Genomic DNA, 26,434 nt, shown 5'->3' with positions numbered 1-26,434 from the left:
TGTCAACAAAAGTGGCCTTTTATCGACAAAACTATACCTGTGTCTACACTACTGCCGAGTTCTGTCGACATAACATCGACAGAAGTCGGCAGTTTTGTCGACGGTGGTAAACCTCATTCTACGAGGAATAACACCTTTTGTCGACAGAGTTCGGTCGACAGAAGGTGTTATTGCAACTACACTGTCCTTTGCATCTACACTCGCATGTCGACAAAGTGGCTTGCTTTGTTGACAGAACTGGATGTAGTCTAGACACTCTTTGTCGACAGAAGCTTTGTCAACAGTATCTGTTGGCAAAGCCTCTGTCGACAAAAGCCTGTAGTCTAGACGTACCCTGGATGTGGATTCCACCATCCCCACCAATCTTTGGTTCAATCCCATCTTATTTCAAAACTAGAGCTGGTCCACATGGAGTGAGGGCAAGAATTAATGTTTTGCAAAAAATATATATATATTTCCCATTGAGGCAAGCATTTCTATTCAGAAACGGCATGTTGCATTTTGAAAGAGTTCAACCTTTGTCAGTCAGAGCCATGCCAGCATTGCATTTGAGTAGCTCTTGGATGCTGCACTGGGTGAAACCCGACGGCTTGTTTTGTGTTGTTACAGTTCTGGGCTTCACTTGAAATCAAACCGAATCAGATTATGAGCCTGGCAAGAGGGCCAACACCGATCAAAACTGCTGAGTTTCTTAGAAGTCTACTTCTGAGTCACCAGTGAGTCTCTTATCCACACACAACTAACAGGTTTAGTTCTGTCCAAACCACAGCACAAAAGACAGTTCTCAGTGAATTGAGAACAGAAGCATAACCTGGCTTCAGTTGACGTGCTAAGTAGAAAGTCCCTGCACAGACTGCAGTTAAGTAGCGAGATTGCCATTTCATGCCCATATAGGGTGTGTCCACATGGCTCCATCCATGGAGCCATGTAGATTAGGCTGATTGGCAAAGGAAAATGAAGCCGTGATTTAAATAATCGCGGTTTCATTTAAATTTAAATGGCTGCTGCGCTGAGCCGACAAACAGCTGATCAGCTGTTTGTCGGCTCAGCGCTCTAGTCTGGATGCTCCCGCGCCAACCTGAAAGCCTTTTATCGACCTCCCCATTATGCCTCGTTGGATGAGGTTTACAGGGGAGGTCGATAAAGGGCTTTCATGTCGGCAGGGGAGCGTCCAGACTAGCGCGCAGAGCCAACAAACAGCTGATTAGCTGTTTGTCAGCTCAGCGCGGCAGCCATTTAAATTTAAATGAAGCCGCGATTATTTAAATCACGGCTTCATTTCCCTTTGCCGAACAAACAAATCTACATGGCTCCGTTGACGTACCCATAGATAAAAGGCAAATAATTTAACAGGCCAGCTCTACATGAAACTAGTGATAATAGTTGATGTGCAGGCTACTGGATGGATCTTTGCAAAAACCTACTTGCTGAGACAGAGCAGGGTAATTTGTCACCTAGAGCTTGGTCCCCAATGCTTGTTGCTGAGCGAAGTGGAGCCAGAGGATTAGTTGGTGTCGGCTTTGTTTCTGCCAAGACAACGATGTAAACAGGGACTCAAACACCTGCAGCATTCAAGGGGAGAAGAAGAGACGAGGCTGGAAAAAATAGGTCTTTTAAACAGCCACTATCTATCCGCTTTGGAGACAATACTAATTTATGCCACATCCTGTCTACTGCTCAGTAAGCTATACATCTGCTGTATTTCCTCCATAAATGTCTTGTAAGACCTGGACTGAATGGCAGTGACAGATAGTGTCGAATGTCAGGGACATCAGAATTTCAGCACAGGATGTTCCATTGGCATCTGATGGGAAGGAAGGCTTTGTGTCTAGTGTAACAGGCGGGGGCTGTATAGGACTCTATTCAGTTCCAAGGCCAGCTATTAACTTTTTCTAGATGAAACCTATTTGTACTGGAATGTCCTCAGGGATATGATGTGATGTGAATTAGTGTTGTCTCAAAAGAGGGTAGAGGCAGACCTTTGAGCTCCTGACATGGATGATGCTATAAAATAGGAAATATTTTGATTATTATTGACATGTAGCTCTTTATAAAGCACTGTGTTCTGACAGCAAAGCTCGGATGGCAGCCAAAGCCATCACACTCAAAGAAGCTGCTGTCAGGAATGGTGTTGCCTCCTTGTATAAACACTTGCATGACCTCACTGACAAGAAAGGTCATTCACTCAGTGTGGTCTTCTCCAGTTCTGGCCAGTTAATCAATGTGGAAGCGGAGTGTGTGGCATATTGGTGTGACCATTTCAGCCAGCTGCTCCAACGCACCGCTGATTTCTTTGGATGTTGATACTAAAGCTTCTGCTGAGTTGACCCACACTGCAGATATGTTTCTCAATATGCTCTAAAATGTCTCACACTGAGTAGAGTGAGAAAGCTCCCCCCTTTCTGGGATTAGATTTGATTAACCGAGAAGCATAACAGCCGCATAACAAAGTTCAGCTCAAATTTTCTCCCCGGTCTTGGCTGTTCCTGAGGTTGCTCCTCAGGACTGCGCTCAGCCCACATGCTAGATCCTCTCTCTCTAACCACACTCCCACCTATCTGGAATGATGAACTACCTGCCTCAGAAAGTCAGCAGAAGCCATGTCAGCTCAGCCATTGTGTGTGTGGTGGAGAGTTCCAGGCGGACACTGACAAATTATTACAATTTGCTGACAAATGTGTTACCCAAGAACATATGTGGCTGTCAAGTTTTGAAATTAATGAAAAAAGAAGGAGAAATTATAGTCAATAAAATAGATGTTTGGTGGTTACCACAAAGGGAGCAATGAGGGTCTTAAATATGAAAAAGCAGGAGGCCTCCTTGGGTGTCAACTGTTCCTTGTTTGGAAATGGGGAAGAGGGTGTGACCTGCTGTGAATTAATCTGCCATAAAGCATTCTCTAACATCCAAAATGAAAATCGGAAGCAGATGAATTGGATTCTGTCTTTTCACTGTACGCAAGGATGACATACAACTGAATCTCTACCTCAGCGTATCACTGCAGCCAAGGAGACGGACATCTACCTTCCCACCTGAAAGAATGTGACACAATATGAACCCTTGCAGGAAATATGTATGACAAAGGGACACTACGCATGCCAATAAATTAACCACTTCAGCTGGCTGATTTCTAAATTGAGTTAAAAAAGCAGGGAGAAAATCATACAGTATCTTAACTGCAAAGAGAACCAGGCCTTGGCACTCTGAGGCTTCATCCACAGTGCCGGTTCTGCTGGCAGTGAGTATGCAAATGAGGTGTGGGTTAGCATATCACCATGTCTCATTTGCATAATTTATGCACGTTTTTGTGCAAAGACGCATAAAAGAGAGGCATAAGGATCTTGCAGAAAACAGAGTTTTTGCACACAGAAAAAGTCCACACTACTTTTTTCCCCACAAAAATGGCGTGCGTACATGATGCAAATGAGGTGTGGCAATATGCTAATCTGTGCCTCCTTTGCATACTCACTGCTGGCAAAACCAGCAGCGTAGATGAAGCCTGATAGTTCTGACTCAAATTACACAGACATAATGGCGGGGATGTCAGTGGATTTATTCCTGACGTGCCTTTCTTCTTTTTACACACTGAAACAGCCCAACGGTGATTGTGTATACACAAGGTCTTCTGGTGGGGTATATTAGCAAATTCCTTATCATTATTCTATGATAAGGTCTTCTGGTGGGGTATATTAGCAAATTCCCTTGGAGGTGCAGTGCTTGATCCCAGTTGCCCATGAACTACAAGTTGATGAGAGGAAGAAAGGATTGAAGCTTGAAAATATAGCGGATTGTTTAGAGTTTCCATTAATTTCCATGGATACCAACAAGAAAATGACCATAAAACTGGGTCGTTCTTTGACACAATTCCAACATACTTCAGTTTCATCATGGTCAAAATCTATCTTCCCACCTGCTTTTAGGAAGACGCTGCTATTGTACTAGTAGCCGTGAATGTTCTTATAGGGAAAATCTCAAGAGTCACAATGGTCCTTGGCTAAGAAATGACAGGTAGTGATGAAGAGACAATTATTCTTCTTTTATACTTTTTGTTATGCTTCAGCATGTGGTATTAGCATGTGTTTCTTGCCCCCGACCCTCCTGCCCCCCAAAATAAAACAACCCAGAAAGTGTGGTATGGGAGATGAAGGAAGAGAAGGCCTCCCTGAAAGAAGCAAGGGGAGCATAAAACTGTCAGCTGTGTGTGAGCTGAAATTCCCACGACCTCTGGGCTGAACATTGTAAATAGACTTGGCACCAAATTCTTGCCTCGGGAAAACAGAGTGGGGGCAGGGCGGGGAAACAAACAAATAAATAAGTAAAACCCTCAGCTGAACCCTGCGCCAGGCTCTTCACACAAATGCGGTGGCATCTTTTCTCTTCTGACCCTGTGATCAATCCAAAGCGTTTTTGGATTTGTGGGCTCCCTATTCCTGTACCTCCTCTGAACGGGGAGCAGAGCATGCAGGCTGCAGGAGGCTGAGGGAGATGGTGGAGAGGTTAGTCTGTAATTTACTCCCACTGTATGGCCACAAAGAGGTGTAAAAGAGCCTCCATGTAAAGAGGAATTTCGCCTACTTCGGGAATCCTGCAAAGAGCTCACGCTGTTGTTTTCGGAACAATACGACATTATTATAATTACAGGCCTTGGTAAGCCATAAATGCCTGGCATGCCCTCCCCTCCCCCGCCCCACGGTTGCTTGCAGCCACCACTGTTAATGTGCTACATTCTTATGCGCACCAAGGAACAGGCTGAATTATGCAAGTGACCCATTTCCCCGTCACTCGCAATTACACACCAATATTACTGACATCAGTGTGCACAGGCGGAGCAGCCCAGCACAAGCAGAGCACTTTGGGGGAGTGACACAGACCCTCCGGCATAAGCCAGGGTGGAACAAAATCTGGCCCACAAGTGTCCCCCAAGTTGGAGCGTGCTCAGAGCCAGCCTACTATTCTGCTAGTTCCCGTCCCATCCGTATCACTCTGGCCCCACCTGACAGCCCCACTCAGACTACAACATGCAAGAATATGGTACCACATGCTACGAGACAGAGGGGCTCTGGTTCCCCCTCTAGAAGTTGCGCCACACATATTGCCCCAGGAAGGGGAAGTTCATTGCTTCAAGGCTTTCGAGGTATGTCCACGCTGCAATAAAATAGTGTCCCAGCCCAAGTCAACCAGGCTGACCAGGGTGGGGAGGGAGGAAGCGGACAAGTGCCCTTCGGCTTGGTGATACAAAAGGGCACAGAGCTCCCATCTGCAAGAGGTCTGGGATCTTTAAACCACTGCCGTGTGGCATGCTCCAGACCTCGCTGAGGGCTGACCGGGGGAGGTGCCGTGTGTAGCCTCAGCCCTGCCTCTTATGTCTGAGGCCCCACTCCATCCTGGCTTCTGGAGCTGGCCCCCTTCTGCCACCACCCTCCACCTTGCCCAGCGGTCCAGCCAGCCTGCCAGCCCCAGTGAAGTCAACTGACTCGGGTTTCTTCTGCAGGGCTAAAAACACGAGTGGAGATGCTCCGGTGGGAGCCCAGGCTCCGAAACCCAGCAAAGGGAGAGGGGCTTAGGGCTTAAGCCCAAATGTCTACACTCTGTTGAGCCTTATGATCCACATTCCATGGGGCCAGGCCTGTTGAAGAGGGGAGGGGGGCAAAGGAGGCAATTGCTCAAAGGGGCTTATGGGGCACGGCGGCTACTACGGCAGCGGTCTGAGCTCCAGGCCCTTTAAATCACCACTGGAGCCTCGGGTGGCACGTCACAGAACCCTAGGCGGGTGCGCTCTGGGCAGCACTTGGAGGCGGAAGGCTGCAGCCCCCCAAAGCACTGCCCCTTACAGGAGCACAGAGCTTGTCCGTCCCTCCCCCCTTGTCCAGGGGCCCGGCTCGTCTGTCAGCTCGCCAGCCTGAGGCTATCAAGCCTGGGACTTGCTCTGAGGTCTTTTTTGTTTGTTTGTTTGTTTTGTTGTGTAGGCACCTTCTGTTGCTATGAGCCGAGGATGCGGTGAAGGCTCGATCTTTAACGGGGTTCAAAAAAGAGCTAGATAGATTCATGGAGATTAGGTCCGTCAATGGCTATTAGCCAGGATGGGTAGTGATGGCGTCCCTAGGCTCTGTTTCTCTGGAAGTGGGAGACAGGGGAGGGATCATGTGAGGATTGTTGTGATCCCTCCCTCTGGGGCATCTGGCATTGGCCACTGTTGGCATTATATAGTGTGAAAAGTAGGGAGGTTCCCGATGGGCCCTCACTGAAACATTTTCCTTTGCTTTCGGTGGTGGGATATATCCTTTCCTCCCAAAGTCCATTCAGTAAAGATCTAGCCTTCACCGCATCCTATGGCAAGGAGTTCCACAGGTTGACTGTGCGCTGAGTGAAGAAAAAAAATACCCTCTGGCAATATGTAAAAGAGCTCAGAACATGTCAGTGAATTGGATCCATGACGTTTATGAGGCTGTCCCTATAAAACATTAGTCCCTCCCCAGGTTTCTGTCTTTGTACTGGACCAACTTCTGTTGATGAAAGAGATCAACTTTTGATGTTACGCTCCAGAGCTTGTCACTCTCACCAACAGAAGCTGGTCCCATAAAAGCTATTACCTCACCTTCCTTGTCTCTCTCCTGTCCTGCGATCACCTCACCTAGGATCACAGTGCATATCTGTAAGGCAGGGTCTCTGGGATTCCCAGATTTACTTGCTTTTGGGATGAACACTAAGCCTAGCCTAAAGCTGTGTTTATGGACAAAAGGTGCTGAGGTCTTCTCCCTGCATGATAACTGTAGCAGATGCGAGTATGTTGCCTGGAAATGCAAAGCTGATTAAAAAAAATAGCCCACAATGTCTTTGATGGCAAAGCTGTGTCCTGAATACCAACAGAGGCACTCAGCCCCTCAGTTTGATGCTGATTTGCATCACCGGGGTGGGGGGATGGGGATGTTTCTACCATTCAGGGCATAATGAAAAGCCAATCAGCCGCTTTTTAAGGCGCTTGTGAATTTCACAGTACCACGGAGCTGCCCACCTTTTATTTACTGTAAGGGCTGAGGTTTCCATTGGCGGCCTGATTGTGCATCTCCCCACAATGAAAACATTGGCTCTTCCTGATTCAGACAAAGCAATGCAGGCATTCCCTTTCGGCTGCCTGGAAGCTGGGTTCAGCTGGTTGCCAAACCATAGAAGCATCTGCTTCTGCCATCCAATCCGCCACTTTTCCCTCGAGGCCTCATATCCAGACATTGTCATTTCAACACGAGGCGCTAGAGGTATTTATTAATCAACCTTTCGCTGAACGGAAGTCTGGTGGCCCTTTCTTAAAACAATCTAACCCCCTCCCCCGCCATCCCTAACACCACACAAAAGAACATTCCCCCCACCGCTCGGTTTGACAGAACTGGGAAGAGCTGAATGGTGCTTCTCTTTAACTGCCGGGTGTTTTGCATGCCTGTATCAGAAAGTTGGACATTCCCCATTGTTTTGGAAACATTCTGTGATGGATCACATTTTAATTGGCATTGAGGGTTACAGAGAAAAGGGGTACCATGGGAAGTTATTAGAATAACAACACCGCACACCTGCAAAAGTATTGAAACTTCATGGCAGGCATATTAACTGGCCCCCAAAGGGTTTTTCCCCCCCTTCGATGCAAGTTCCTCAATAATAGAGCTCAACACACCATGCCTTTTGATGTTTCTTTTTTACCTTTCACTTCTAGTAAAAATGCAAGCTTTGATTCATTGTATTTTACAATCCCAGCTTGTATTAACAATATCTAGCTCTTATACCACACTGTTCACCTGCATATCTCAAAGCACATTATAGAAGAGGCAAGCATTCTTATTTCTATTTTACAAATGGGGAAATTGAGGCATAGAGTGGGAAGTGAGTTGCCTGAGGTTTGGAATGGTTACTCTGAAATAGCTTATTTTAAAATAGCATGTCTACACTGCAGGGAAGCCTCAAAATTAATCCGAGGCAGGCTTCCCTAATGTAAACGTACTGTCTCAATTTAGAGCCCGAGGAGGAATAACTCAGAATAATAGTCTTTTGAGGGGCTATTTTGAAATAGCAGAAGTGGAGTGTCTACATCGCACCTATTCTGAAATAACTATTTTGGAATAGGTGTTATTCTTCGTAGAATGAGGTTTACAGAAGTCAGAATAAGCCTTCCGTTATTTCAAAATTATTTCAAAATAACGGAATTGCTGTGTAGACGCTCCTATAGTTATTTCAGAATAACAGCCTTTATTCTGAAATAACTTTGCTGTGTAGACACAGCCTTAATGGCCAAGTGACAGAAAAGAAGTTGGAACCTAGAGCTCTTAATTTGCAATATAATACGCCATCCACTGGATCAGATTAAGAGCTGGTCAGAAAGGGTACGTCTGCACAGCAGCATTATTTTGGAATAATGTTCCTTATTCCAGTATAACATTATGAGCATCTACACATCAATTCTGTTATTTTGAAATACATTTGAAATAATGGAAGGCTTATTCTGACTTCTGTAAACCTCATTCCATGAGGAATAACACCTATTCCAAAATAGCTATTTAGGAATAGCCGTTACAGGCTGGGGACCAACCAGCTAAGTAGTAGTTCTGCAGAAAAGGACCTGGGGATTACAGTGGATGAGAAACTGGATATGAGTCAACAGTGTGCCCTTGTACCCAAGAAGGCTAATGGCATATTAGGTTGCATTAGGAGGAGCATTGCCAGCAGATCCAGAGATGTCATTATTCCCCTTTATTTGGCTCTGGTGAGGCCACATCTGGAGTATTGTGTCCAGTTCTGGGGCCCCCACTACAAAAAGGATGTGGACGCATTGGAGAGGGTCCAGTGGAGAGCAACCAAAATGATTAGGGGGCTGGAGCACATGACCTACAAGGAGAGGCTGAGGGAGTTGGGTTTGTTTAGTCTGCAGAAGCGAAGAGTGAGGGGGGATTTGATAGCAGCCTTCAACTTCCTGAAGGGAGGTTCCAAACAGGCTGGAGAGAGGCTGTTCTCAGTAGTGATGGATGCAGAACAAAGAACAATGGTCTCAAGTTGCGGTGGGAGAGGTCCAGGCTGGATATTAGGAAAAACTATTTCCCTAGGAGGGTGGTGAACCACTGGAATGGGTTACCTAGGGAAATAGTGGAGTCTCCATCTCTGGAGATTTTTAAGTCTCAGCTTGACAAAACCCTGGCTGGGTTGATTTAGTTGGGATTGGTCCTGCCTAGGGCAGGGGGCTGGACTTGATGACCTTCTGAGGTCTCTTCCAGCTCTAGGGTTCTATGATTCTATAAGTTCTATGATTCTATGAGTAGCGTGGACAATCCACTGCTGCTGTTTTGAAATAGCTCCTCCCCAGTGCTATTGAAAGTAATTACTCCTCAGTGCCTCCTGGGGCTCTAAATGGAGGTAGCATGTCCGCATTAGGGGAGTCTGCCTCAGACTAATTTTGAGGATTCCCTGTAGTGTAGACGCAATAATTCGAAATAAGCTATTTCGGAGTATTTCTTCTGGAATAGTTTATTCTGAAATAATCGTGCTGTGTAGATGTAGCCAAACTGTCCTCCCCCTCCTTCCCCATGGAAAGTGTTGCCAGTTTATCCCAAAACCAAAAACCTGAAAAGTTTTCTGCTGAAAACACCTCCAAATTGTGGTTTTCAGTGACATGTCAAAGAGTTTTCAAGGAAAACAAACACTTTCTGGAAAATATTAGTTAGTTGAAAGCCCAATTTTTCCCTAAGGGGGGAAAAAGTTTAGAAGGAAAATTTTCAACCACCCTAATTCAAAGTTGCACTTCAATCAATAAAGAACTTCCATTTCGGCTTGGAAGCGTAGATACTTCTATACGTTTTCATTCTATTAACCCCTAACACTTCACTCTTCCTCATTTTCCCAGGACTGTTGTGAGTGCAATACTGTTTATACAGAACTACACAAAAGCAGTGTCCAAACTACAGCAACTGAAGAAGCACTTCTGTAAACCAGCTGTTGGCTTTCTGACCACTATCATCTCTACCCAACTATACAAGTCCACAGGACATGATGGTCAAATTACTCGGTCTTCCTTATCTGCCCTACAGTTCCCATCTTGGAACAGCCTCAGTGGTAGCAACAGCGGGTAATCTATCTATTCTATCTGTCTGTCTGTGAGTCTGTTTGTTCAAGAATGTCTCCTAAACGGTCAGAGGCAGGGCCACCACATTTGGTAGGCAGCTTCCTCTTCTCCTAACTCAAAGTAAGCTCAGGGTTTGGCTGTGCCCAGACAACCAGAAGCCCCAGGAAAAGGACTGTTTTCCATACTATGCAGAGAGGGGCTGCTGTCTGGAGGGACGTGATACTGAGAGTGTCCACGGGGGGCAGCTGTACCACTGAGTGGCCAGCAGAGCTGGGGTTCCACCATCTTGCCTGCCAGCACACCAAGTAGCTCTCCCCCTCCCTTCCCCCCACTCCAAACCCTTCCTCCCCTGTTCCGGTCCTTGGCCGCAGTGCTGTGTGTGGGGAAAGTCCCCTGGCAGCTGGGGGTGGTGGTTTGGTGGGAGAAATGATGGCCCTGATGGCTGGGGGGGCAGGGAGAACAGAAAAGGCCTCTGGCAGGTGGTGAGGGGCTTGGGGTTACCAGGTGTCTGGTATTCAACCGGACAGTCCGGTTCTTGGGCCCTCTGTCTGGTTAGAAAAAAAATGTCTGAAAATGCTGGACATGAGCAACGTCCGGTATTTTCTGGTTTTCTCGCTGGGTGCCCGAGGGAAGCCTGGCGGGGGGAGTGGCTGGGAGGGGGCGCGATTGGCGCTGGGAGCCTCTGGTTGCATCTGACATAGGAGTGAGGCCTTGGGGAGGAGGAGAAGCCCCGTCCGTGCTTCTGAGTGCTAGTCAAGCACGTTGTGGAGCCATAGCTGGACTTGCTCGCGCTTCGCCAGGACCGTGTGCGGGACGGGCAGCGCCCTGAGATCTGCATGTGACTGGGTCAGTCCCGTTCCCCGATGGCCGATTCTCTCCCCCCCACCAGCCCCGCTCCCTCGATCCCTCCTGACCAGCCCTGCTCCCCCCAACGTCCCCCGACTAGCCCTGCTTCCTACTGGCCACCCCCCCCCGATCTCCCCTGGCCAGCCCCAGTGCCCCCATCTCCCCCCGTCAGCCCTGCTTCCCATCCCCCCCCTACTCCCAGCCAGCCCTGCTTCCCTCCCAGCTGGTCCCCCCCATCAAGTGTGTCCAGTATTTGTTTTCTGAAGCTACCTGGTAACCCTAGAGGGGCTGAGGTGAGAGAAAACCCTCGTGCCAGATGGGACACCCCCAACCCCACCCTGAGCCCTTCCTCGCTCTCCAACCATCATTTGCACACACCCCTGCCCCCAGCCTCCTGCACTCCCTGCCCCCCACATTCCCAAAGCCCTGTCCTGAATCCTGCACCCCCCACACTGACAGCCCCTGCCCTGAAGGACCCGGACAACACCAGGTAAGTCTGCTAGTTTTAACATTAAAAAGAGGCTGATGTCAAGAATTCATTTCTCAGTTTCACCAATATAGTTTGTGACTGCGTTGGAAGTAATTTACATTTGCACTGCTGGAACTAAGAGCAAAAATGTAGCCATAAGCTTTTAGATACTGTATTCTGTGAGGGTCCAGTGAGATTTCAAGTACCTTCAATTCCAATTGGATTTGAGGATGCTGAGCAAATGACAGAAAGTACTCTGTTTTACCTGGGCAGTCTTACTTATCAATAAGGCCCTTTGTTTCCAATTTTTTATTTTGTTTAAATTAAAATTAAATTATTATTTTTTTGATAAAATTAAATAATTATCAAAACAGGTTGAAAATCCACGCAACAGACGAAAACGGTTTTCTGAGTAAATATCAGAGTTAATACTGGGTAGTGGGAGGAGAGAAAAAGAGCAACATACAGCACAAAGTAAAAGTTTATCATTGATTAAACCATTTTATCTAATCCCCACTACAAAAGTGAATAAGGAAGAGTTATTTAATATATGGAGTTACATCATCTCATAGAACTGGAAGGGACCTTGAGAGGTCTTTGAGTACAGCCCCCTGCCCTCACAGCAGGACCAAGTACCATCCCTGACAGATTTACCCCAGATCTGTAAATGGCCCCCTTAAGGATGGAGCTCAGAACTGTGGGTTTAGAAGGCCAATGCTCAAACCACTGAGTTATCCCTCCCCCCTATAATGTACGAACTAGGGGTCATCAAATGGAAATCATACCTAGCAGGTTTAGAACACACAAAAGGAAGTTTTTCTTCACTCAACGCACAGTTAACCCGTGGAACTCCTTGCCAGAGGATGCTGTGAAGGCCAGGACTTTAACAGGATTCAAAAAAGCACTAGATACATTCATGGAGGTTAGACCCATCAATACTTATTAGCCAGAATGGATGGGAATGTTGTCCCTAGCCTCTGTTTGTCAGAGGAGAGGGATCACTTGATGATTACCTGTTCTGTTCATTCCCTCTGGGGCATCTGGCATTGGCCATTGCTGGAAGACAGGATACAGTCCAGATGGACCTTTGGTCTGACCCAGTATGGCCGTTCTTATGTTTTAAAGCACAATTCATGGCTGGTGACTTGCTCAGTTACGTTTGACATACGGGGCTTCAGTGCAAATTCTAAAGGTCCTGGGAGCCCGAGGATTGCAACTGTGTTTTCCAAGTATCATGTCCCAAGCATGTTCTTCTATGGTGGCTCATGCCAGTTTGGCTGTGTGATGCCAAAGGGAGTTGGGGTAAGGTCTGAATTGTCGGCAAAAACAAATAAATCGCCCAACATCTGAGCTCTGTGCTGCACAAAGAGTCCCGCAAGAAGAGGAGTAGGAAAGTTTAGGCTTCCTGTTACATGGAAGAGCCCAGCAACCTGAGAAACCATCTATGCATTCATTCTCAAATGCAGGTTTCCAGCCCTTGGCCTTTTGGGGGGCCTGGAAAGGTAGACTCACAGGAGGGGCATTTGCCACTGGTTATCTACTAGTCCTGGTCTGGGGACTATCTGCTAGTCCCTACACTAGGGAGTTGTTTCAAAATAACCCCCCCTATTTTGAAACAATAAGCAGAGCATCCACACTGGTTATTTCGAAATCTGTACTCCTGCTTTCCTCGGGGAATAACGCTAGTTCGATTTTGTTATTTCGCGGTTTGTTATTCCGAATTTAGTTATTTTAGTGGAGATAGGCCCCTAGACATCACTGGGTGCTCATGGTCTCCTAGTACAGGAATCAGGCAATGTATGGTACTCACGGGCAGTTAAAAACTTGGGAAAGATGTTGGGAAAAATCCAAATATTGAGCTTTTTGTAGGAATTTTTCAGCTGTGTGCAGTAAAAATGGAAAACGCAAGGTCCTATGTATGAAGCCTGATTTTGAGGTAAAATATCAGACCTAGACGGCATGAAACCAGCATGCTGCTCCCTGCCATGGGATTGTTACGTGACTTTGGGAGAGTCATTTAACCTCTCGGCATTTGCTCTTCTCCTCTGTAATTATTAATGTAGCTATCTTACACGTGAAACAAGAAGATTCTTTAATTAACATTAAATCATAGATTTAATGACACAAGATTTAGAGCTGTTGAGGCGAAAGGTGCCACGTAAGCAGAACGTATTATTTCTATGGTCTAATTCAGTCTGACTTCGATGCAGCCTCCTCCGTGCGCTGCACAATGTCTTGCAGGGCATACTTCCATATTTGCTCACCGGTGTGTAGATGGGTGTTAGTTTTTGCACATTGAAAACTCACCTGGCATTCAAACTGCCTGTGTGAAATTCAAGTGCATATTAGCCACTGGATCCACAGTCTAATGCACTTTATATTACTCATCTGATTGCACAGCAACGCCAGGTGAATTATGAATATCTACTGTATGAGACCAGCAACATAAATATAAACAGTTTTACTGGGAAATGATTTACCACGTGCTGCAATTTTTTCGGTGTAAAGCTCACACAGCCCCGCTTGGCTCCTTGGCTTCATTCCCAACTCAGTTAGGCTGCAAAACTTCCGATGACACAGGTGGGATTTTAAGGAAATAAAGAGCATCAGGGGGAACGCCATGCGCTTGTTGATCCATCTGAGCCCAAACCTCTCCCTGCCCTGGTCTTTGTATCTCTTCTTACGCATCCGTGACTTTGGTGTCGGGCCCAGAGGAAGGACCCATAGCCGAGATAAAGAGATCAGAGCCAAGAAGCCAGACAAGAAATATTTTTATCAGATGGGATACAGATGAACATCTGTGCAGAGGAAAAAAAGCCAAGATCTGCGTCCTTTCAACGTGAGAAGTCAGAGTAGACGACATATTAAAATGGGCCTTTGGGGCATTTCTTCTGCCTTGCACTTAAAGTGACAGCCTCCTTCATTTTATGGTTATCTTTTAAGCAGTTTCTTCCAAGTCATATTGTGAGCCCCATAGTTTTACAGAACCAGTGCCCTCTCTCGGATGGCAGAGCCGCAGCTACCTGTGGCGTTGCCAACAAGGGCTTTTGCTGTGAGACACAGCTAAAGGAGGATCCTGCCCTGTCAGTTATTTCCAGGCATTACCTCAGAACAATTGTTCCTAAAATCCCCAGTGTTTTCACTGCTCCACATCAATTGCCTTTATTTTCGAGACTAAAAAGAAGTGACAGTAGATGACAGCTGCAATCGGCTCTTTTTGCTGGGCATTCTCATTGTCCAATGTCATTTCTGAATTGCTCTGGCTGGTGGTGGTGGAGGGAGGGTATTCAATATTCAGACTACCGATTCAGGCATGCATCCCCTCTCCATGACCTCTGGGGAGCTGTGTGAAATATTGGAATCAGCTCTCCAGCTACAGTTAGTTGAGAATTTTCCAACAGAATTCTCCCCTCCCCCCGCTGGAAAATGCCAATTCAGCAAAAACAAAAGCACTGGTTTAAATGAATTTCTCAATTGTATTTTTTTTAGTTTCAAAACTACTGGAATGTACTGTTTCAACAGTTTCTAAACCAAAAGCTTCATTTTCTGATTCAAAATGACTTTTTGTTTGGAAATTTTATTTAATGTACACTAAAAAAGAGAAAGTACGTGAACACGGGTGACCCAGTGGATACACAGTGTACTTCAGCTCTCAGAAGGCCTTTCCCCCAGTCCCACATCAATTGCTGTTAAGCAAAGTAAGCAGTCATGGGATAACTAGTTAAAAGATAGGAAACAAATGATAGGAATAAATGGTCAGTTTTCACAGTGAAGAGAGGTCCCCCAAGTATCTGTACTGGCATCAGAGCTGTTCAACTTATTTATAAATAATCTGGGGGGGAAAAGGAGCAAAGAGTGACATGGCAAAATTTGCATGATACAAAACGACTCAAAAAGTTCCACACGGACTGTAAAGAGCTACAAACAGATTTCACAAAATCAGGTGACTGGGCAACAAACGAGGGCTATGTCTACACTGAGGAGAAAAGTCGGGAAAAGTCGGTTTGCAATTTGCATATCTTTTTCTGCTTTTTTCCCGAAAGAAGCTTTTCCAAAATTTGGCCCATCTACACGGGGCCAAATTTTGGAAAAAACTCCTCTTCTGGAACATCCCTTATTCCTCTCACCGAGAGGAATACAGGCATGCCAAAAGAACATGTCTGCTTTTTCGGAAACTGTTCTGAAAAAGCAGATGTGTTCCATGAATGTGGCAGAGCTTTTCCAGGATACCAGAGGTCTAAACATAGCCTAGGACATGAAACTCAGTGTTGATAAATACAAAGTAACAAACATTTGCAAACACAGCCCCAGCTATACATAAAAAACGATGAGGTCTAAATTAGCTGTTCCCACTCATGAAAGAGATTGTGTGGTCATTGTGGATTGCTCTCTGAAAACATCTGCTCAATAGGCAGTGCCAGTCAAAAAAAGCAAATGAAGTGTTAGGAACCACCATGAAAGAAAGAGATAATAAGACAGAAAGTAGCATAAGGCAGTGCTATGCATTCCATCTCAAAAAAGATGTATTAGAATTGGAACATATTCAGAGGAGGGCCACAGAAATTATGAGAGGGGGTATGGAACAGCTTCCACATGAGCAAGGATTAAAAAGACTGAACGTTCATCTTAGAAAAGAGACGACTGAAAGGGGGCTCGGACAGAGGTGTTTACAATGAGGAATGGTGCAGAGAAAGTGAATAAGGAAGTGTTTTTAGGCTTTCAAATAATACAAGAAACAAGGGGCGAACCCGATAAAATTAATAGGCACCAGATTTAAAATGAAGATAAAGGAGTATTTCTTCACACCGCACACAGTCGACATGTGGAACTCATTGCCAGCGAATGATATGAAGGCCAAAAGTGTAACTGGGTTCAAAAAGGAATTAGATACGTTCCTGGAGGATATATCCATCATTGGCTATCAGCCAAGGTGGTCAGAGACATAACCTCGTGCCTTGGGTGCCTGTAAATATCCACTGGCAGATATTGGGACTGGAGGACATCAACGGATCACTCAGGACTCTGAAAAAGATTTGGAGGTCAGCTAATGTGATCTTCAGCTACATAAGAAGGGGGATCCTGACTAGATGCAGAGAGGTTATTTTATGTCTGTGTTGGACACTGGAATTTTTCAGACAGTTCTAGTGTCAAGGTGAGAAAATCCTTGGCGGGGAGGGGGGGAGGAAGGAAGGGGGCAGCTCTTGAATGGAAGGGATGGGGCTGGAGGTAGACTTCTCCCTTGGTCTGTCATTTACTGCTGGTGGCCTGGAGCCCCAGGGTAGAAGCTAAGAGTCCTGGAACTCCTGTGGCATTTTGAAGAGCCTGGGGCTACTGGCCACTGCTGAGGTAGCTAGGAGCCCCGAGTCTTTTTCAATCACGGGGCCCTGAGGTAGCTGCTCTTTTTGCTCCCCTTGTTATTTTGAAATAATAACTCCTGCTTTGCTTGGGGAATAAGCTTATTTCAAAATAGTCATTTTGGGAGCTATCATTTCGAAATGAGTTATTTCGAAATAACTCCCTAGTGTAGACATGCCCCTTGTTATGATGTATGCAAGTTCTACTGTCCTATAGTAACCCCATGTGTGTGCCTCAGTTTCCCAGGAATAGCTAGCTAGCGATGGAAATGGTGAGTGTGGTAACCTGATGCTCTTTGTAATCTGAGCCCAGGAAGGGGGTGGGACCAGGTGACATGTTTTGCTTGGGGAAGGAAGACAAAGGCTCGAGGAGGAGCCTGGTTGGGGGGCCGGGGTTGGGACCAGTCTGCAGGGAGTGTGGCAGTCTGAGCTGGCTTGGGATGCAGGACAAAAGCCAAGCCCTAACTCTGAGGGCCCGCTCCTCAAGATGGATGGTAGCGACTGTCTCTGGTTCCTGCGCTGCCACGTCTGTGCCATGCTGCATCCCTGTTGTCTGATAAACCTTCTGTTTTACCTGCTGGTGGAGCGTCACATCTAGTTGTGGCCGGGGAGTGCGACCAGTGACTCCCCTGCACCGGGTTGATGCGGGGGAGCAGCCCCATGATGCCATCTCAAGTGAACAAGCAACACTACATGAAAAGGAAAGAAAGCAAACAAAAGCACCCAGCACAACAATAATTCGTCAGGCATGCTCCACAGAGCTAGCATCCACTGGGCAAGCTTCAATGTACAATCTGAATCCTTGGACTTACAGCATAAGAACATAAGAATGGCCGTACTGGGTCAGACCAAAGGTCCACCCAGCCCAGTATCCTGTCTGCTGACAGTGGCCAGTGACAGGTACCCCAGAGAGGGTGGACCGAAGACAATGATCAAGCGATTTTTCTCCTGCCATCCTTCTCCAGCCTTTGACAAACAAAGGCCAGGGACCATTCCTTACCCCCTGGCTAATAGCCTTTTATGGACCTAACCTCCATGAATTTATCTAGCTCTTTTTAAAACTCTGTTCTAGTCCTAGCCTTCACAGCCTCCTCTGGCAAGGAGTTCCACAGTTTGACTGTGTGCTGTGTGAACTTGCACCCAGGATGGCTTTCTGCCACCCAGACAAGAGACAAGTAGATGGGCAGTAAATAAATTAGAATGTCTCTTCTGCCCTTGTGCAGGGGCCGCTCTTTGGGCAAGGAGGCAGAATAAATGATGTGTGAAACGTGAGATGAAAAAAATCTCTCGCATTGGAGTTAGAAGGCAAATTGGAAAACTCGCATTGCAATGGCACTAGCAAGGCAATTATTCTGATTTTTTTAAAGAAGATTAAACTGTCTCCCCTCTGGAATTTCCTGATTGCTGGGTGCTTTCTTCTTCATGTAGTTATCGATATACATAGTTACACTGTTAGTGGGGCCAACAGTGTTGCTGGGGCCCTAAGCAGGAAGGGAGAGGGAACCTACTACACACCTCGAGAAGAGGCGGGGCATCAGGTGGAAGAGGTGAGGCTGGGACAGAACCCCTCTCTGTCCCCAGCACCCAATCCTGCCCTGAGCATGCCATGCAGCACTCCAGAAGAAATTTAAAGAGCCATTAGCAGAAGTGGCAGCTGGGAATTCTGGGCCATTTTGTCTTGATGGGTCCCAGGGCAGTTTCTCCTTTGTCTCCCTCACCAATGGTAGGCCTGGCTACAGTAATAAATCCATTTCCACCTACGGCTATGTCTAGACTGCAGACATCTTTCAGAAGAAGCTTTTCTGGAAGAGATCTTCCAAAAAAACTTCTTTCGAAAGAGAACGTCCACATAGCAGAAGTGCAACGAAAAGTGATGTGCTTTTTCGAAAGATAGCATCCACAGTATTGGACTCTATCTCGCATTTCAGTTGTGATTAATGCAGACGGAGTGGCCACCAGGGCACCTGTACTTTTTCCTGGAAGCCTCTTCTTTCAAAAAAACTCTCTCTTTCATGTCCACACACGCTTTTTCCGAGAAAGATTTTTTGGAAAAAGTCTTCTTCCTTGTAGAATGAGGTTTAGCGCCGTCAGTAAACCTCCTCCGTTATTTCGACTTTCTGTGAAAAGAATGCAATAGCAATGTGGACCTAAGTATAGTTTTTCCAGAAAAACGGCTGTTTTTCTGGAAAAACTCTGCAGTGTAGACATATGCAAAGTTGTCGCTGTTGTACATGCTTGGAGCTCCCAGCAACATTTGGGAGAAGCTAGATCCCCTTCTGCAAAAGCACAACCCTCTCTCACAGACTTGAATTTTCCAGGATTTCCCCATTTTTCCATTTCTTAAGAAAATAATCTGCCATCTACAGTGTGTGGCTCCATTCCCAGAGGCTTGGTTCTCAAAAGGGCCTATGCTGTGAGGCACCAGGAAGGGCTGCCGGTGGCAGGACCACATTTTCAGACCCCCCAATCTCTATGATTCAAGAAGAAACAAAGTGCAATTAGGAGGCCATATCATTCTCTGGTGGAAATCCACATAGCTCCATTCATGTCAATGGAACAGCATAAATTGACACTGCCTGAGAATCTGGCACCAAATTTTTATGCGAATATTTGAAGTTTTTTTCCCTTCTAGTTCTATCATAGAATACTAGAACTAGAAGGAACCTCGAGAGGTCATCAAGTCCAGTCCCCTGCCCTCATGGCAGGACCAAACACTGTCTAGACCATCCCTGATAGACATTTATCTAACCTACTCTTAAATATCTCCACAGATGGAGATTCCACAACCTCCCCAGGCAATTTATTCCAGTGTTTGACTACCCTGACAGTTAGGAACTTTTTCCTAATGTCCAACCTAAACCTCCCTTGCTGCAGTTTAAGCCCATTGCTTCTTGTTCTATCCTCAGAAGCCAAGATGAGCAAGTTTTCTCCCTCCTCCTTATGACACCCTTTCAGATACCTGAAAACTGTTATCATGTCCCCCATCAATCTTCTCTTTTCCAAACTAAGCAAACCCAATTCCTTCAGCCTTCCTTCATAGGTCATGTTCTCTAGACTTTTAATAATTCTCATTGCTCTTCTCTGGACCTTCTCCAATTTCTCCACATCTTTCTTGAAATGTGGTACCCAGAACTGGACACAATACTCCAATTGAGGCCTAACCAGCGCAGAGTAGAGCGGAAGAATGACTTCTTGTGTCTTGCTCACAGCACACCTGTTAATGCATCCTAGAATCATGTTGGCGTTTTTTGCCACAGAATCACACCGCTGTCTCATATTCAGCTTGTGGTCCACTATAACCCCTGGATCCCTTTCTGCCATACTCCTTCCTACACTTTTCTTCCCATTCTGTATGTGTGAAACTGATTGTTCCTTCCTAAGTGGAGCACTTTGCATTTGTCTTTATTAAACTTCGTCCTGTTTACCTCAGACCATTTCTCCAATTTGTCCAGATCATTTTGAATTATGACCCTGTCCTCCAAAGCAGTCGCAATCCCTCCCAGCTTGGTATCATCTGCAAACTTAATAATCGTACTTACTATGCCAATATCTAAATCGTTGATGAAGATATTGAAGAGAGCCAGTCCCAAAACAGACCCCTGCGGAAACCCACTTGTTATACCTTTCCAGCAGAATTGTGAACCATTAATAACTACTCTGTATAGATTATCCATTCAACCTATATATCATGTGAAGTATATACAATGCTTATATCTGTAGCTATTCACATTATAAAGAGAACGAATGGATAATCTACCCAAACAAAACATCAGACTTTGAATGTGCCAGAAAAAAAACCTTCTATTGCTTGCAGGTGACTGCGATATCCTTGTGAAAAATTGCATCTCTATATAATCAACAAATTTATCAGGCACTGCCTCACTACACGACTACCAGGAGAAGGAGAATAGGGAGCAAAGGGTAAGTATTCCTAATTCCTGATCTGCTTCAAGCAGCTAGAATATTTTTGCAGTGAAATCCCCTTTCTGTTGAGAATTTTTGAATTCCTTTCTCTCACCACACCCAAACACCAGACCAAAACCAAAACCAAAACTCATTACCTTTCCAGGGCATATAATGGCTAAGAGTCAGAGCCAGATGTACTATATTTTCAAGTCTAAGACTTTCCACAAGAGCAGAGGTATCAAACAGACTGACGAAGCAAAATTTCATCTTGGGTAAGTACATTCTGCCTATCCCACCCCTGCAGTCTCAGATTTTAACTTCACTTAGGCTATGTCTACACTCGCGGCTTCTTGCACCAGAAATATGCAAATGAGGCTAAGTGTGGAATATTGCCGAGCCTCATTTGCATACCAAATGAGCCACCATTTTTGCAGAAGAGGCTCTTGCGCCAGAAAGAGCTGTCTACACTGCCCCTTCTTGCGCAACAAAAATCCTCTTGTGCAATGATGTTACGCTGATTATTTTTCAGGAAGGACGGCATTACGCAAGAGGGTTTTTCTTGCGCATGAAGGGGCAGTGTAGACAGCTCCTTCTGGAGCAAGAGCCTCTTCTGCAAAAATGGCAGCTCATTAGGTATGCAAATGAGGCTCATCGATATTTCTCGCCTAGTCTTATTTGCATATTTCTGGTGCAAGAAGCTGCAAGTGTAGACATAGCCTTAATGTATATCTGCACATCAACATCATTGCGAAATAGCTACTGTTATTTCAAAATAACTGAGTCCATGCCTACACAGTTATTTCAATATAATGTCAAAATACTGCCAAGCTGGATGTCTTCTTACTTTGACTCCTGAAACTCTCAGGCTACGTCTACACTGGCCCCATAAAACAGAATAGTCATACAAAGCAGGTAAGTCAGAATAGGGAAATCCATGGGGGATTTAAATATTCCCTGCGGATTTAAATAAACATGTCCGCTGCTTTTTTTCCGGCTTGGGGAAAAGCCGGAAAAAAGCGTCTAGACTGGCGCGATCCTCCGGAATACAGCCTTTTTCCGGAGGATCTCTTACCTCTTGCAAGTAGGAATAAGAGATCCTCCAGAAAAGGGCTTTATTCCGGAGGATCGCGCCAGTCTAGACGCTTTTTTCCAGCTTTTCCCCAAGCCGGAAAAAAAGCGGCAGACATGTTTATTTAAATCCGCGGGGAATATTTAAATCCCCCGTGGATTTCCCTATTCTGACTTACCTGCTTTGCATGACTATTCCGTTTTATGGGGCCAGTGTAGACGTAGCCTCATTGTATAAGGAGTAAGGGAAGTCGGAGGAAACGTGCTCTATTTCTAAATAAGTGCTGTGTAGACGCTCCCGATTTAGAAATAAGTTATTTCGAAATAAGTTAGGAATTGACGCAGTTCAATTTGAACAGCTTATTTCGAGTTAAGCCCTGTTGTGTAGTTGCACCTTTACTGTCCTAACTCAATGCTATCTAATTGCCATTTTTCTCCCCAATGTAACTGCAGTTTTTCAGTGATTTTTTTTTATACTCTGCATCTCTTAATCACCATAGGAACATTGTCAGACTTCACTAGTAATCCCAGATTGGGCTGTGTTGCAGCACGCTGGCAATGCAAAATTGCCATTAGCCCAGCTTAAGTGATGGTTTTACAGCTGTGTTGTGTCACTGGGGAGCTGTCTAGGGTTACCAACTTTCTAATTGCACCAAACCAAACACCCTTGCTATGTCCTGCCCCTTTTTCAAGGCTCTGTCCCTGCTCACTCTATCCCCCCTCCCTCCTTCATTCACTCTTTCCCCGCCTCACTCACTTTCACTTGTCAAAGGCTGAGGTGTGGGAAGAGTGAGGGCTCCCGCTGGGGATGTGGGTGCTGGAGTTGGGCCGCAGATTACAGTTTGGAGCTCAGGGTTTGGGTGCAGAGGTACGGGCTCTTGGGTGGACAGGAATGAGAAGTTCGGGGTGCAGAAAGGAATCCAGGGTGCATGCTCTGGGAACGCTTACCTCAGGCAGCTCTCAGAAGCAGACGATATGTCCAGCTCTGAGGCAGAAGTGCAGGGAGGTGTCTCCTTTCACTGCCCACATCCACAAGACACTGTCCCTCACAGCTCCCATTGCCCACAATTTCCGACCAATGGGAGCTGCAGAGCCAGTGTTCAGGATGGGGGCAGCACACAGAGCCCCACTGGAGGTCCCTGCACCTAGAAGTCAGACATACTGGCCACTTCTGGGAACTGGGTGGAGCCAGGACAGACAGGAAGCCTGCCTGGGCCTCGCTGTGCCTCTGACTGGGCTTTTAATGGCCCCACCAACAGTGCTGACAGGCCTTTTCAACCAGGCCTGGCAACGCTATGTGCTAAGCAAGCAAAGTCCACCAGAATCTGGCCCTAGATGTCCATAAAGTGTACTGCTAAGATCATGAGCTACAAACCATCATAAAGTACAGAGAACTGCAGGTTGAATCTTTCTAGTCTGGTTCCCTCAGGACCTGACCAGTGCTGAACCAGAGAATTTTCTGGACCCGGGGAGGTCAGTATTATCTAGCAGCATTACCAGCACTTCCACTGCTTACTGGGCTCTTCGAAGACATTTAGGAGTAAATTAATTGCTAAATAGCAGCACAGGACCCTAAGGCTGTGTCTAGACTGCAGGGTTTTTTCGAAAAAAGTAGCCTTTTTTTGAAAAAACTTCACCTGCATCTAGACTCCAGCCGTGTTCTTTTGAAATTAAATCGAAAGAACGCGGATTTTCTTTCGACGGTGGTACTGCTCGTTTCACGAGGAAGAACGCCTTTTTTCGAAAGTGCTCTTTCGAAAAAAGGCGTTCTTGAATGCAAACAGGGCTTTTTCAAAAGAGAGCATCCAGACTGCTTGGGTGCTCTCTTTCGAAAAAGTGGCTCACTTTTTCGAAAGAAGAGGTTGCAGTCTAGATGCTCTTCTTTGACAGAAGCTTTTTCGAAAGTATCTTTTGAAAAAGCCTCTTTCGAAAGAGGCTTGCAGTCTAGATATAGCCTAAGAGCCAGCACTGGTGGCTGTAAACTAACTTTACAGAACTGCAGAAACTTGGCCACACCCATGATACGTGGGAATCTGGCTAACTAAAATCACGCCAGACCACAGATGTTGCCGGAGCAGAAGGTGCCGGACTAGAGAGGTTCAACCTGTATTATTGCTCTCGAATACAGCATATTTCTCATTCACCCATGCAATGCAAATGTGAAGATGCACGAATGGAAAGAACATAAAGTTCAGAGAAGCTAGCTCCCATGCCTATGACTTTGCACAGGACGTACTTGATCTCAAAACCGTAATGTAAATACAAACAAACTACTACAGACCTCCTAGGGCGACTAACTTTCATCAAACCTTTTTTTTTTTTTGCAATCTTCCTTGAGAGCTGTCATGTGCTTCTGTCCTAAATTCAAACCAAACTTGTAAAACACCTGCGATCCCCAGGTGGTTACAGATGCCGCAAAACACCAAAGGACCCGGGGTAGGTGCCTGGCTCTGCACTGTGAGTGATTCAGGGTATTATGCTGCCTCTGCAAATGACAGCAGCCTGCAAAAGACAGTCATCTTCCCTCCTCCCCCCCCAGCACTTTGCTAGTCTTCTCCACACATGGAACAGATTAGCTTGGCCCTGCAATGTTGTTAAATAAAATACTCACAAAGAAAATACAATTATTGCTAAAGTGAAAACATACCGCATGGGATTATTAAAAAAGCAAGATGTTTTATATTGTAAGGATGTTCAGCTTTTTTTTCCCTCTCCCCCTCCCCTTCATGCTGTGAAAGATTGGCATCAAGACATTGCAAAAGTTAGTGTTAAACTTTTCCATCTGATCTCACTGTCTCACAGAAGGTTCACACTGCATAACCCGTGTCATCTTGCGGGGCTGGGCGGGAGTCGCTCACTCTCAGCTGAGCACCTTGTGGGTGTTGGCTTGGCTGCAGCAGGGAGCTGGTTAGCATGCCCTGATTTAGCTGCCAGCCCCAGTAAAAGTGACTGTGGCTAGTGGCCAGCTGTAACATGGATCCTTTTATACTGCCGAGACAGCTCCTACACCAGGGCTACGTCTACACTGCATGATTTTCCAAAAATGCTTTTAACGGAAAAGTTTTCCGTTAAAAGCATTTTTGGAAAAACACATCTAGATTGGCACGGACGCTTTTCCGCAAAAGCACTTTTTGTGTAAAAGCGTCCGTGGCCAATCTAGACTCGGTTTTCCGCAAAAAAGCCCCGATCGCCATTTTCGCAATCAGGGCTTTTTTGCAGAAAACACTACTGTGCTGTCTACACTGGCCCTTTTGCGCAAAAGTATTTCGGAAAAAGACTTTTGCCCGAACGGGAGTAGCATAGTATTTCTGGAAAAGCACTGACAATCTTACATGAGATCGTCAGTGCTTTTCTGGAAATTCAAGCGGCCAGTGTAGACAGCTGACAAGTTTTTCCGCAAAAGCAGATGATTTTGTGGAAAAACTTGCCAGTCTAGACACAGCCCAGTGGATTTCAAACTTTTTCTCTCATGACCCAGTTGAAGAAATTGTTGATGTCCGCAACCCTACATAATTTGAGTGGAGTGTGGGCTCCAGGGTGGGGCTGAGAATGAGAGCCTTAGAGTATAGGAGGGTGTTTTTTTGGGTGGGGGGGTCAGGGCTGTGGCAGGAAGGACTTACTTTGAGCGGCTTCCAGTCAGTGGTGCAGCGGGGGGGGCTAAGGCAGCTTCCTGCCTGTCCTGGCACTGCAGACCATGCTGCCCCCCAGAAGCAACCATCAGCAGGTTCCCAGTGCTCAGGGCAGGGGCAGTGCATGGAGTCTCCCACTCATCTAGGAGCCGGGCCTGTCACCGGCCGTTTCTGTGGTGCCAGGACAGGCAGGCAGCTTCCTTTGCCCCCCCACCACCCTCTGCTCACCTGATCCCCCTGCAGCATGGAGACCCAGGGCCTGACATTCCACCCCCCAGGCCTGCGTCACGACCCGTCCTTTGAAAACCACTGCCCTACACAAAGGGAAGTCTCTCCTCTCCATTCCTGGACAGCTAAGCTGTGCCATCTGAACAACACCAAGTGGGCAGAACGAGCCAGGGAATCCAGCCCACATACTTCTCATTGCCTCTTAGTTTCCTGTCTTTCGTGATCCGTGGATCCAAACGGCGCCTTGGATGGAAATCGGGATCCGTTGATGAGGGCTGAGGTGAGTGGTTTGAGGAGTTCCCCCCCCCACCCCGACGAAGCTGAGTGCCTTCTCCTTGTCAGTTGGTGGGCGTTAGCACCTCAGGACACATTAATGTAGGCCTCAGATCCCGAACGGTGGCCCTGTGCCAGAGAAGCACTTAACCATGGGCTTAAAAAGTTACGGATGTGAGTCGTGCTCATACAATCAAGGCTTAATTTTAAGCAAACGCTCGAGTGTTTAGCTGGATGGGGTGAGAGCATGCAGCGCTTAGCAGATGCCAGGGGAGCTAATACAGGAATGTAATTTAAGGACAGAGCTAAGTAAAGGAGATATGAAGCACTCTGAATCAGCGGGGCTGGCAGCTGCACCAGATTCCTGGGCAAGACAGGGGGCCCTGCTCTGTGCCCCAGAAGGGGAGGGGCCTTTGGAGGAAGGGGCGGAGTTGACTGCAGCACCCACTCCCCCCAGCCCTTGCCACTGCTCGCAGCACACCGCATCAAGTTCTGGCAGCGATGGGCCTCTTTGAATCACTGGTCCCCAGGAAAATTGTTCCCTTCCCCACATCGGCGGGCCTGC

The 26,434-nt window shown here is 46.4% G+C and overlaps 1 long non-coding RNA gene across 1 annotated transcript in view; it reads left to right on the top strand.

Moving 5' to 3' along the window:
• Positions 1 to 26,434, top strand: part of LOC142819174 (uncharacterized) — a 59,469-nt gene that overhangs the window by 1,757 nt on the left and 31,278 nt on the right. Inside the window, exon 2 of the long non-coding RNA XR_012896974.2 lies at positions 9,878 to 10,099. This is a non-coding gene — a long non-coding RNA (uncharacterized LOC142819174). The remainder of the gene's footprint in view (positions 1 to 9,877; positions 10,100 to 26,434) is intronic.

This window comes from Pelodiscus sinensis, chromosome 20 (genome assembly GCF_052426305.1).
Source record: "Pelodiscus sinensis isolate ZL-2025 chromosome 20, ASM5242630v1, whole genome shotgun sequence".
NCBI lineage: Eukaryota > Metazoa > Chordata > Testudines > Trionychidae > Pelodiscus > Pelodiscus sinensis.
Note: the sequence above shows the minus strand (reverse complement) of the source record. Positions and strands in the feature narration are given on the sequence as shown.